Source organism: Mya arenaria, chromosome 10, assembly GCF_026914265.1.
Source record: "Mya arenaria isolate MELC-2E11 chromosome 10, ASM2691426v1".
Lineage (NCBI taxonomy): Eukaryota > Metazoa > Mollusca > Bivalvia > Myida > Myidae > Mya > Mya arenaria.
The window spans coordinates 51214829-51228519 of NC_069131.1; the positions used below are offsets into that span (position 1 = coordinate 51214829).

The following is a 13691-nucleotide window of genomic DNA, read 5'->3' on the forward strand; positions in this document are numbered from 1 at the left end:
CCAGAGATTATGAAGATTTACTTCAACTCCTCTGTTATAGTCTATATACATTGTGGTAGCATGCACTATATTCATTCTCAGAGGTGTTGAAGCAGTGCTTCAACACCCCTGTTCTCTATGCAATGTATACAGCCAGAGATTATGAAGATTTACTTCAACTCCTCCGTTATAGTCTATATACATTGTGGTAGCGTGCGCTATACTCTATTCATTCTCAGAGGTGTTGAAGCAGTGCTTCAACACCTCTGTTCTCTATGCAATGTAGATTTTGAAACTTTACTTCAACTCCTCTGTTATAGTCTATATACATTGTGGTAGCGTGGACTATTCTCTATCTGTAGATATGAACCCCTGTTATAGTCTATATACATGGTGGTGACGTGCACTATTCTCTATTTGAATAGAGAGGTGTTGAAGCAGAGTTTCAACACCTCATCACCTCTATTTATTCTTTGTCCAGTGAAAATGAAAAATGGGAGAAAAATGCTTAGATTTTTTTTGTTGGTTTTGTGTTATATCAGACACCACATTTAATATACTATAAGTATAATACAATCACATTGTACAAAATATAATTTTTGGGCAAAATGTTTTAAAAGTTAAATGAAAATGAGAATTTCTGGACTTAGCATCAACTCTGCCAAATTTTGCAATAAAATTACCAAAATAACTTTTTAAAACAGATATTATATAACATTATTAGATACTTGAAATATACAAACTATGTATTTTGTAAAATATGATTTTTAGGTAAATATGTTAGGAAAAAAATGAAAATTTCTGCATTTTGCCAATTACTTTGTCAAATTTTGCAATAAAATTACCAGAATTACTGTTTTCAAATATATTTTATATTACAGTATAATAGACCTTAAGTAAAGAAACTACATGCTTTTGTGAAATGTGCTTTTGGAGCACAATGTTTGACAAATGAAATGAAATTTTTTGAAATTTGGTCACCTAGGCATCAATGAATTTTAAGTTTTTATATTGCAGATATTTACCAGTCGCGCAAAATGCACAATTGCAAACAACATGCAAAAGCACTTTGAAACCAATATAATGAGACAGGCGCTTTGGTTTGCCAAGCCTTGCCTTGCAAACATCTATATAACCTAAAAATGTCTGTCTGAGATACCAGGCGTGAAGCTGCATATAACACTAGTATGCGGATGAATCCACAGGATTCTGATAAAAACATAAAAAAAATCAGCCAAAGTTGCAGTATGCGTACTTGACTACATGATCCTTTAAATGTCATTTTTATTTTCCAGTACAAAATAAAGCACCTCAGAACGCCCAGAATGCACCATGTTTTTCAAAATATTCTGAGGGGGCATGCCCCGAGACCCACCTAGCAATTATGAATCCACATATAAAGGGCTAGCTAAGCCCCTTACTTCTGTATGCAAAACAAGACTACATGCTCATCTTTTCTTTATCTATTCTGCCTGTTAATTTGCTTGTAAGCTTATGTTAGTCAACAATATAATAACATTAGCTGGGCCACAATACAAAAGTCTCTTCTTATGTTGAGAAAAATTCGAAAAATTCCGTTACTGTTTAATTTCCGTGAATGTTTATTATTCTTTTGCAAAGAGGTATGCAATTATGATTGCAGGGTTTATATGAAAATACGATATCAGGAATGGTCTGAAACAGCCCTAAAACACACAAAAGCCTTAAATGAAGCAACCATATTATATATTAAAGAGAATTGGAGTACTGTCTATAAAACATACACCTTAAAACACAATCTATGAACAGTTTTTGCCAATGTCTCTTATAAAAAAAAGCTACAACAAAAATATCGCTGGAAGTGATGGTACTTCCCATATGCCCGTTTTCTTTGAAAAGGCAGAACTTGTAATTCAATGTGCTAGAAGAGAGTAAATTGTTGTTGCATTATTATACACAGTTGGAAATACCATTTTTAATAATTGTTTTCATTGTTAATGCTGCACTCTCACAGATAAATGAATTTTTATTATTTTTAACTTGGAATGAAAAACTTTTGTGCACATGTCTGATAACAGTTATATGAGACTGCATACAAAATCACAGTTTTTCCTATTACCATTTAAAACTCTATGTTTAATGGTTAGTAATGCTTGAGAAGAAATGAAAATTTTGGCAGTTTTTCAGACAATTGAATTCTGTTTCATTGAGAGTTATCTTATATGACTGGATTGAAGGCATTCATGCAAAAGTCAGACTATTTTAATTATTTTTTTCAAAGCAAATGTGAAAACTCTTAATCAGTGACAGTGCAGCTTTAACATCCTTTTAGATTTAATCACTATGATTTCAAAATTATCAGACAAACATGATACTAGATGTATACTGTCTTGTTTGGAATTCTTGCCCTTATTCAGTATTGGTTCAATCATAGCAGTATTTATTTGAACTGCCTCTAGGTTCAAGTGTGATAAAATTCATAAAATGTCAAATACATAATTATATAAGATTCACAATTCTTTGAAGGAATGAACTCCTGCTTACATGTCATATGACAAATTATGGACAAATACAGAACCTAATCCTAATAGTTTTTCTCCAGAATTATCAAAGGGGTCACTCTTAACAAAGATCTAGTATAAACTTAATAATAATTTCTTTAGTTTAACAATGTTATAAAATCTTGAAAGGCCATAGGCAGGTAGTTCTGACGTCCATACCCTTCAAAACCTTTGACAAGAGGCATGTCTATCAAATAGAATTATGAATTACTGGTGTAAATGGGTAGTGGGTAATGCACATGTCAATTGTAACCACCACCACCCCTGTCTGGGGGTATACTGGGTGTGAATGCGGTGGTTTTGTCTTACCTATGGTATGTTGGATGCGGGGGGAATTTGGCAGGGATTTTAGTTCAGGATCAGTTCAGGGAATTTAACCTGGGGTAGGCTGGACCAAAAGTCAAAAGTCCCCGGACCTGGGGGCGGGATGTGGTTACAATTGACTGGTGCATTATGCTATTCATTTTGTTGCCCACTCTTTTGTTTTTTTGATAATCCATTGCACACAACTATAGATCAGGATCTCAAATACTATATATGTTGAAAATTGACAACTTTTGACATCAATGTTTTAGTTATAGTTATGAATAATGAGCGTTCATTCATTGCTTTTTTATCAAATCACAATCATAAGTGTTAGCAAAGCACACCACTTTGTGCAGTAATGTTTAATGCTGTGGCTCCTCTTATCAACCAAGCACTTGGGCTGTTGGTGGATAACCATTTCCCTAGTTTCCTCCCTGTCTGGTCACCTGTTTGAAAATTAAAACATTGATAATATATAATAATGACAAAACTTGAAAGTATTGTACACTATGTTTATACATTTGCTGAATTAAATGAATAAGCTAAGGAAATGTACATTCAAAACAAAAGGGCCAGCATGGCCCTTAATTGGTCACCTGATTAAAATGACCATGAACAAGTCAGTCAGGTAACAACTGGTTATGAAAGGTGTTGCTATTTGCTTAGCAGGTTAGTGGTTGCTGTGTTATTTGATGGTTGATAAGGACTCCTCAAAGAAGGCTGCTCTTTGTTAACAGAAATGAGAATTATGGTAAGCTGGTTGTTCCCATGGTCAATGGATGTTACGGTAATGAACCAGAATGTTGCTATGGAAGTAAATGATTACTAAGGAAGTAATTGGTTGCTATGGATGTTGGCTGTTGCTCAGGAAAAAATGGTTGCTAAATAAGGCATTGGTGCCTATAAAGGTAGTTAATGGATGCGTTGGAAGGAATTGGATGCTAAGGAAGTCATTGGTTGAATGGGGATTCATTTGTTGCTATGGATGAAGGTAGTTGCTAAGGCAATCATTGGTTGATAAAGAAGCCAAGGATTGTTTAGGAAGTCATCATTTTTTATGGAAGTCATTGGCTGCTGTAAATGAAGTATTTGATAAGGATGTCCTTGGTTGCTTATAAAGTGGTTGTTAAGGAAGACATTGTGAGTTTGGATTGTAGTCACTAAGTTAGACAAGTGGGTTCCTTAAGGGTACTACGAGGTCTACGATTTCCTCAACAAGGCAAAACCTTGCTTAACATCCTGCCAAAAGGTGATTATTATATTGTTGTAACAACTTGTTTCATGATAATCTTTGAAACTAAATACCTTTAGTTTAGACATCAGTTTCTAAGGAATTCATACATTACTGCAGAAGTCATTGCCTGATTTGAATGTGTATCAATTTTTGTTCTAGAAGTCTATCAGTAACAGGGGAACTCTGGTTGGGACAACTTTGACCCCAAGGAGGAAACTTGAACAACATTCATAAAAAACACTTAACAATCAGTGATTTTTTTATGAATTCTTTTTACTGCCTGTACAATGTACCTCGCAAATTCGGTAAAAAGTCAACTTTGGGAAAAATACAAAATCAGGCCAAAATTGCTTATATAATGGCAAATATACATTTTTCAACTTTTTTATGCATACCTTATGCTGTGAAAGAGTAAGACTTGTCAAGTTTTTGTTTATATTTCAAGAAATTCATTGCTATTTTAACCCGGAATGTAATGTAATTTTTTTTTAATTTTGGGGAAAATGGAGTTTTTCACAATAAAAAAATCACTGACAATGAACTACAAACTCCAACATATAAACACCACATACACAAAAACAAATTGATTACATATATATATTACTGAATATTCACATGGTCTTATGATATTATTGATGAATATTATAATGTTATTTTTAGATACCAGTTACGGGTAGTAGTAATGAAGAATACCAGATTACAAAATCAAAGTGGAAATTGGAACTATTAGAGAATCACTTTATTTGTGGGTAGGTCACTTAAATATTCATTGAGGTGAAAAGAAATTACCATATGATGTATTGCATATGTTTAACCGCTGTTGCACAATCATCATTTCCAAGTGACTGTCTTCATGTCCAGTACTAGCTTACAAAATCCCTTTCTTGATAGTCAAAGACTTCATCTGATGCATCTTAAAAAGGAAGAATACAACACAATCATGAACACAATAAATGCAAATAATGTTGGGTATGCTTTAAACATGATTCAAATGCAAAACATCTTGGCAATTATTTCTAGAGCAATCTAAATGTCCTACATGAGATTTATTCTCTTATGAAAAAGTGATGTTTATGTACAAGCCAAATATACTAGAAATGTGTCAAGTGGACATTAAGTCTTGTGTTGCTTGGTGAATTGCATATACTGTGAATGAACATAATTAACAAAAAAAACAGGGATTTCTCATAATATGACAAAGTTTTTTTTACCAAGTTTGGTAAAGATTATTGAGCCATACAATGTTTTTATCTGGACTGCATCCTCTTTTATTCTGGGCAGCATAATATGGAAATCCAGGCCATGTATACATCTGGGTTTCATCTGTAATGGACCACATTTTCCAAAATGTATGTAGGTAAATGAGTTACATGGAAATAAAAACTATCTATACATAATAATAAGTGATTTGTATACATGTGTTTACCTTGGTATTATATACCCATAGATATATTATATGACATAATATTGGGTTAATACAAAAAAATGAAATAATATATAATTAGGTTAATGATAAATCAAGCAAATTTAAACTAACACAATCAATTATATGTATATATTTACATTATTTCACAGTAAAATATAATAGAAATTTATAAGCATTGGCATAATGCTTAAATCAGGTATCTATTTCAAGGCAGTTGTCATTAAATCATAAAATTTAAAGCTGCACTCTCACAGATATACCATTTTTACAACTTTTTTATTTTTTGTCTTGGAAAGAGCAAATTTTTGCATAAATATCTGCAAACCAATGATATATGATTGCTGCCAAAAAATCAGATCGTAGATTTCCATATTTCCGTTTGAAAATTAATGTTTTATGGCTTAAACCGTTACTAATGGTTTAAGAAAAATGCATAAAACATTACTTTTTAAACTTAAATATAAAAATCTGCTATCTAATTTTTTGTCAGCTGTCTTAAATAACTGGTTTCCATGGATTTTCGCAAAAATTGCCTCATTCCAAGACAAAAAAATTGTCTTTTTTAACGTTCAATCTGTGAGAGTGCACCTTTAAGGTAAAAACAACTAGAAAATGGAACTTTAAACAATAAACTTAAAAACCATGACTTATGGTACAAGTATTTCCACATCGGAGCGGCTGGTTCTTACACACTGACAGTGACACACAATACACTCCACTCCGCTCCATTAACCCTTTATATATATATTACAGTTGAAACTCGTTGGCTCGATATCTCATGGCTCGATATCCTCGTTGGCTTGAACCAGATTAAAAGAACCGATTTTGTTTAACTCTTTGTTCATATAAAATTTGATCGGATGGCTCGATATATTGAGGGTCGATATTTCTCCACGCTCGAAGTCATTTTCGCGGTTCCAAGTAAGAATTTCACAATTTTGTTTGCTTGGGTCGATGTCATTTTCGCGGGTTCAGGTAAGAACCTCACACCTTGATTTGTTTTATTGGCTTCATTTAGCACACGGTGCTAATCGATGAAAATTAATTCAATTTATTATAATTATTATCAAATTTGAATGACTTAACAGTTTGAATAAACATGCCATCACTTTATCTAAGTTCTTTCCCTAATTGTTATACATGTATAAATTTCAATGCATCCTGATATAACTAATAAGCTATGTTTTTGTTACCCACTGTTTAAAATTACTTGTTTGTTGTTTTCGCATAATTTTTATAATTAATAAAAACAATCAAATAATATTTTCTAAGTATCGAATAAGTGATGTTACGAACTTTACGACGTGTAACTATGTCCAATTAATACTCTTCTTTTGCGGAGATAGCATAGCCAATAACAAACAAGGTAAACAAGACTTTTTGTAACGAATAATAAAAAAATAACATTCTGTAAGCATGCCAATCCCGCTTGGCTCGATATTCTCGAGGCTCGAAGTATTTTGGCTGGTCCCTAGAATATCGAGTCATCGAGTTTCGACTGTAGTTTAAAGCTGACGGAGGCACTCCTACCATGTACCGCTGCCACCATTTAAGTAAACCTGGGAGGAGAAGTGCCCCAGTGTGGAGCTTGAACCAACAACAACTGCTGGAACACTATCATGGCGCTGTAACCAACTGAGCTAACTGAACGGCTGGTTCTCATCAACACGATCTACATCTACAATAACTTTACAATGTACATGAATACATAAATAACTAAAGTATGAATGCAATGTATTCATGTACATTGTAAAGTTGATGTCTACTGTCCTACTTTAAAAGACACATGCATGTACCCCAAAATTAGTTTTGACAGGCATGACTCACTAATGCCAGTTGTGAGCTTGTTCCTAGCTTCGATCAAGATATTTCTGTCTGAAAATGACATTGAATACACTCTAAAGCCTAAAAGGCTGTAAAATATGCATTCAACATCTTGATACGCAACTATCTTAAATAAATTAAAATATTAGGATACAGAATGATGTGAAAGAGACTTTAAAAATATCGCTGCATTGTTGGATGTTGGTGCTGTCAATTGATGATCGGTCAGCGGCAATGATTGAGGCAAGCATCAAGTATATTTAAATAAACATTGCACTTTAACAGATTAAATGTTTTGACAACTGTTTTATTTTTTGTCTTTATACAAGCCAATAAATGCATAAGTGCAAGAAAAACAGTGACACAAGACTGCTTAAAAAAACATTGGATTGAATATATATTTTAGTTAAAGCTTCACTATCACAGATATACCATTTTTACAACTTTTTTATTTTTTGTCTTGGAAAGAGCAAATTTTTGTATAAATATCTGCAAACCAATGATATAGGATTGCTTACGAAAAACCAGATCATAGATTTTCATATTTCCGTTTGAAAATTAATGTTTTATGGCTAAAACCGTTAATAAACGTTTTAGAAAAATGAACAAAACATCAATTTTTGAACTGGTATATATAAAAATCTGCGATCTATATTTGTCAGCAGTCTTATATAACTGTTTTCCATGGATTTTCGCCAAAATTAGTACATTCCAAGACAAAACATAAAAAAGTTGCCAAAATGTTCAATCTGTGAGAGTGCAGCTTTAAGAAAATGATGTTTTATGCATTTTTCTTCCAACTGTTAGTAGCACTTTTAGCCATAAAACAATTTTTTTAACGGAATATGTAAATCTGCGATCTGATCTTTTGTCAGCAGGCTTATATCACTTATTTGCATATATTTACACAGAAACTGGCTCATTCAAACTCCAAGACAAAAATAAAAAATAACAAGTTGTCAAAATACATGTGAGAGTGAAGCTTTAAGGAGTACTTCGTTATATCAATAAAATATAATCGTTAAACTGTCAATTGTTTACGTATCTACATACATTCAATTACCTTTTGAACTAGAAAGTGTTATATTTTCAAAGAAAATAGCCATTTACGTCTGTTCAGTGTCGGTCAAATTCGATGTTTTGAATCACTCTAGCGCGTGCTTAATACTAAATGACGCAATGTTTTGGACTGGTCTTCATTTTCTTCGATACAGGCACAACCGAGCGTAAATATTAAGCGAGAAAGTCTAGTGGAACGATGCAGGGTTCATTGGGTTTGTTTACAAAAATTCAAGCATCCGGTTAAGAAGACGACAAATAAGAATGGTATTAAGTTGGTAGAATGGAACTCCTTCCTGATTCCTGCACATGTAAGTTGTAAGTATTGACTATATCGGGATACCATACAGGACACTCAAGTGTTATTTTATATTTTCTTAGTTATCATGCAAATGAAAATAATCACTATCATTTAAAAGTTATTCAGGGATAGTTGCAAATGGTTTGTTTACATTAATTAGTTTTATGAATTTAATTGAATACACAAATTTTTATTAGAGCTTTGCACCAAATTAAATTCAGTTCATTTTACGGGAGTAACCCACACTAGCGGATCCAGAAAGGGGGTGGGACCCCCCCCCCCCAAAAAAAAAAATAAAAAATTCTGTAAAGAATCTCAGGACAATTATTCAAAAAATCTTTTGATCTTTGATATCATAATGGTAAAAAAAAAATTACCAAAATGCAAAATGTAAAAAAAAAATATCAAGTCAGAAAATGGGTTGGAACCGGTGTCGCCAAAATTGCAGTCCAGTGTTGTATCCACTGTGCTATGAAGGCTTATCCTAAACAGTTGGAATATTTAATCTTTATACCTAACTTGTAATATATTGGCGAATTTTTTTTATTGTAAATTATGTGGTACTTCAGTTAGTAAGTTTTAATGCATTGTACACATAGATACCAAGTTTATGTCAGTTTTCGTCAATTTTCTTTTTTTCCGCTATTTTATTAAACAGATTACAGCCCCTTTTAAACAAGTCTTTGGGAGGAACTGTTGGGGATTGTTATTAAAGCTGCATTTTCACAGATTTACCATTCTGACAACTTTTTTTTCATCATGGAATGAATCATGCAATGTTAGTGCATAAATTATGTCTGCGAACCATGATTTAAAACTGCTGAAAAAATATCAGATAGCTGTTTTTCATATGTACGTTCATAATTGTTGTTCTGTGACTTAAATTTGAACACTTTCAGAAAAATGAAATAATAAGCAGATTTCTCAATACATGACATCTGTTTTATTGTTAGCAATTAAAGGCATTGATTCTCTGAGATAATAATAATGTTAAAACAGTCAACCTGTGAGAGTGCAGCTTTAAGACTCATTTTTCCTAAGATCAGCCAAGTTAGTATTATAGCTAATTTTAGCTTAAAAGTAGGTGAATTTTATATTTATTTCAGACCAGATACTCTTGAGGGACCAATTTAAGGGCAAACAGACAAACGTTTTGATGCAAAGAAAGCATTGGATTTGAAAGGTAGATTTTTAACACATATTTACATGTACTCAATGTCATTTACTAGTATAACATAATGTATTCAAGTATAAGATATTTCAAGTTTTTGGTCAGGTTGTTAGGTTTAATTGAAACTGTTAAGCAAATAAATGAAAGTCCATGCAATTTTGCATGCACATGTTTGTTACATGCAGATTTTACTCAGATGGCATAGGGTACAGTTACTCTTGTAACTTGCTTAAAATAAATGCAAATAATTCTGCATGTGTCTGAAGTCATGTTTTATTTTTCTCTACAAATTGTTTTAAAAAATGCAATTGTTTGATTTCCTTTCTTATGTGTTATGCATTGCAGTTCCCATGGAGAAGAAAAATGGAGAGATTCTAAAAGTATGAAGATACTCCTGTGTATAATGAGGAAATCTTGTCAGTGAATGGTAAGTTCTCTTTGGATTAATTCTATGTATAACAATATAAATATGAGGTAAGCCAAGAAATGAGAATTAACATAATTATTCTGTTCAAACATACATTGACATATTAAATATAAAGACATATGTATGATTTGTCTCTGCTATTATACTCCTACCACTTGATGGTTAGGGTTCATTTGGACAAGTCTTCTTTTATCCATAATTCCAAATGCTTCTGAGATTTCTAACACATATTAAATATGTTGAGGAGAAGTGCTGTGCAAAAAACGTTTTTGTTTATGGTATTTTAGAGTTATTGGTCTTTGATTATTTTTCTTTCACTTTTCTATGTTTTTGAGGTACTAACTTCAAACGTCATGCACATATTGGACGTGATAAGAAAAATAGCTGTGCATATGAATCATTTAATTGTGTATGGTAGTCAAAGAATTGTAAACCTTTGATTATTATCTTTATATTTTTTTATTTTTTTTCTTCTCTTCATAACTTTTTTTCATTTTTTACTTTAATTTAACAAAACACTATTCTGTTTTTGGTATATTAAGGATTATTTTCTTATGTTTATTTTGTGCTTGGCAGTTTTAAAATTATTGCCTAATTGGTTACTGTATGCTTAAAAGCAAACATCACTCTCAGTGAAACCTCTTATTACAATAGGTGATAGCTGTAGTTTTTCATGGAAACAAGTGTTTGACAGTATGAGTCATTCTTTAGTAGCAATATATTATGTACATTTAAGGTATAAGTTCTCTTTTGCTAATTGTTCAGTTGTTTTTCAGTTGTTGCAATTGTGGACCAGGCCAGAGTTGTACTAAACCAACTAAGACACAATGAGATACAGGAATGACACAATGAGAAACAGGAAACAGGAAAGTGATGACTGATCGCCACCTGTTACAAATTCATCTAGGTACAGTTTTTATTCCAGATTTGATACAACTGTAAACTGTTTTATGCATGCTATGATTATGTTCATCATGTTTGTTTAAGACTGTGATGATGAGGACTAATCTATTGATTATCCCTTGCCAAAAGGCAAAGTGGATACAGTAATTGTGTAATTGTGCACGTGTGTGTGCATGTGCACGGAATGTAATCTTGAGCATAAATCCCCCAGGTATTAACTTCAAACTTCATATACAGATAGATCCCTATTGAGAAGAAGTGCAGTGTTAAGGGACCATAACTCTGTTTACAGTTCTTTTTGTAATAACCCTTTGTTATATTTCATACTGAGTTTTTGTCTGCAACAGAACTTGAAAAGTCTTTGAGGTGTTGATCTCAAACTTCAAATATGTACAGATAGATCTCATTTAGCAGAAGTGCAGTGCACAGAAACCATAACTCAAGATTTTTTTGTAGTTGTTGCCCTTTGTTAGTTTTCAATGTTATCCTTTGTTGTAATGCACAGTTGTGATCATGCTCAAATATGCTCATTCACATTAAAATTAATTGTCCAGGTTCAAATCCTGTAATAGAAAGAATTATTTTCTTTCTGTGTTTAGCAAAGTTTATATGAACTATCTATCAATGTAAAATAAACTAAGATTTGTGTGTTTTTATCATTTCTTATTTATTTGTATATTTTTTGTTACATATTTTTATGTGCATATATATAAAATCTATATCACAAAAAGTGTGGCTAATTTTTAATATTAAGATATAATATGTATAAGAACTATCATATTTCAAAATCAACCATAGAGCTTTTGCAAGATAGATAATAACTTAATGTATCTGATGAACAATAATGTGATTTTGGGATGCCAGCAATAACTTTTCAAGGTGAAAATATGTTCTTGTCATTGATTTTACATATAAGTAATCAGTATGCAAAGCCCTTTCAAATGATACTTATATGGGGTAACTATCAAATTTTAACATTGAAGCCAATGGCACAAATGAATGAAAAGCTCCTTAATAGTTCAATATTTGAAGCCAACAATGGAACTGTGTTTATGTATTGCTTAATGTTCCTTTTTCTTTCAGAAAACTCCCCACATCCAACAAGAGACAGTCTGACTTCAAAATCTTCATTGAAGGCAACTTAATGGACAAGACATCCGTCACATAAAGATTCACTAAAATTGGAATGATATACCAATTTTAACTTTTAACAGACAAATACATTATAGATTTGAAAATAGATTACCCTTAGATAAGTTGGATGATTAACATTTACCTCAACACAGTACAAAGTGCTCATGTTGAATTATTGTGATTGATCATAGTCTGTCCTTCATTTTTATTAACAGTTTCATACAGTGTTAACACTTTAGTATGGGGACTCATTTTTAGCTCAACTTTTCGAAGAATATGGAGAGCTATACTACTCACCCAAGCGTCGGCGTCGGCGTCACCCCTTGGTTAAGGGTTTGCGTGCAAGCACACATAGGTTAATATCTCAGCAACTACTTGAGGTATTGCATTGAGACTTTATACAATGGTACTCAACCATCCAACCTACTTAATTAACCAAGTTTGATAACTCTACTTTGCATTTAATGCCAATAATAGGCCTTTAATATTTGACTTAGAAATTCTGGTTAAGGTTTTGCATGCAAGCACACATAGGTTAATATCTCAGCAACTACTTGAGGTATTGCATTGAGACTTGATACAATGGTACTCAACCATCCAACCTACTTATTTAAACAAGTAAGATAACTCTAGTTTGCATTTAATGTAAATAATAGGCCTTTATTATTTGACTTAGAAATTCTGGTTAAGGTTTTGCGTGCAAGCACACATAGGTTAATATCTCAGCAACTGCTTGAGGTATTGCATTGAGACTTGATACAATGGTACTCAACCATCCAACCTACTTAATTTTCCAAGTTATATAACTATAGTTTGCATTTAATGCAAATACTTGCGTTTATTATTTCACTCAGAAATTCTGGTTAAGGTTTTGCATGTAAGCACACATAGGTTAATATCTCAGCAACTACTGGATGAATTGCATTGAGACTTTATACAACCACCCAACCTAATTGAATAATCAAGTTAGATAAAAATTCTGGTTAAAATTTTGCATGTAACCACATTTATGTTAATATCTCCGCACATCATGTATTGCATTGAAATCCAATCTAACAGTGATCCATGCATGTTTCGCGAAAACTTTTCAATCCTTTCACTGAAAAGCAGCGGAATAGTCGAGAGCGCTGTCTCTGTGACAGCTCTTGTCTCTTTGGTCTTTATTCATACTGGCCAGAATATGTTTACCAAAAAAATCTTAGTAGAGATTGATAACTGTTCAGGTTGGACAAAAAGCATGTAGGTTGTTTGTTCTAATAATATAAACTGTAAATGCTTCAGAAAGTATATATATAATTTTCATGATATTTGTCAGTATTTATTCTCGTCAACATTTAAATAATATTAGGTGGAACTTGTTTATTGGTCAAAATGTGTTTGATTAGAG

General features: G+C 32.3%; 1 long non-coding RNA gene across 2 annotated transcripts; it reads left to right on the forward strand.

The window, feature by feature from the left end:
• The first annotated feature begins 8499 nt into the window (after positions 1-8499).
• LOC128206128 (uncharacterized) lies at positions 8500-12962 on the forward strand. Of its 2 annotated transcripts, none has more exons than XR_008256395.1 (5): positions 8500-8679; positions 9776-9852; positions 10186-10267; positions 11044-11174; positions 12254-12962. It is a non-coding gene; the product is annotated as an uncharacterized LOC128206128 (long non-coding RNA). The 2 variants fall into 2 exon arrangements; XR_008256394.1 differs by having other exon boundaries at positions 8501-8686.
• Positions 12963-13691: the final 729 nt, after the last annotated feature.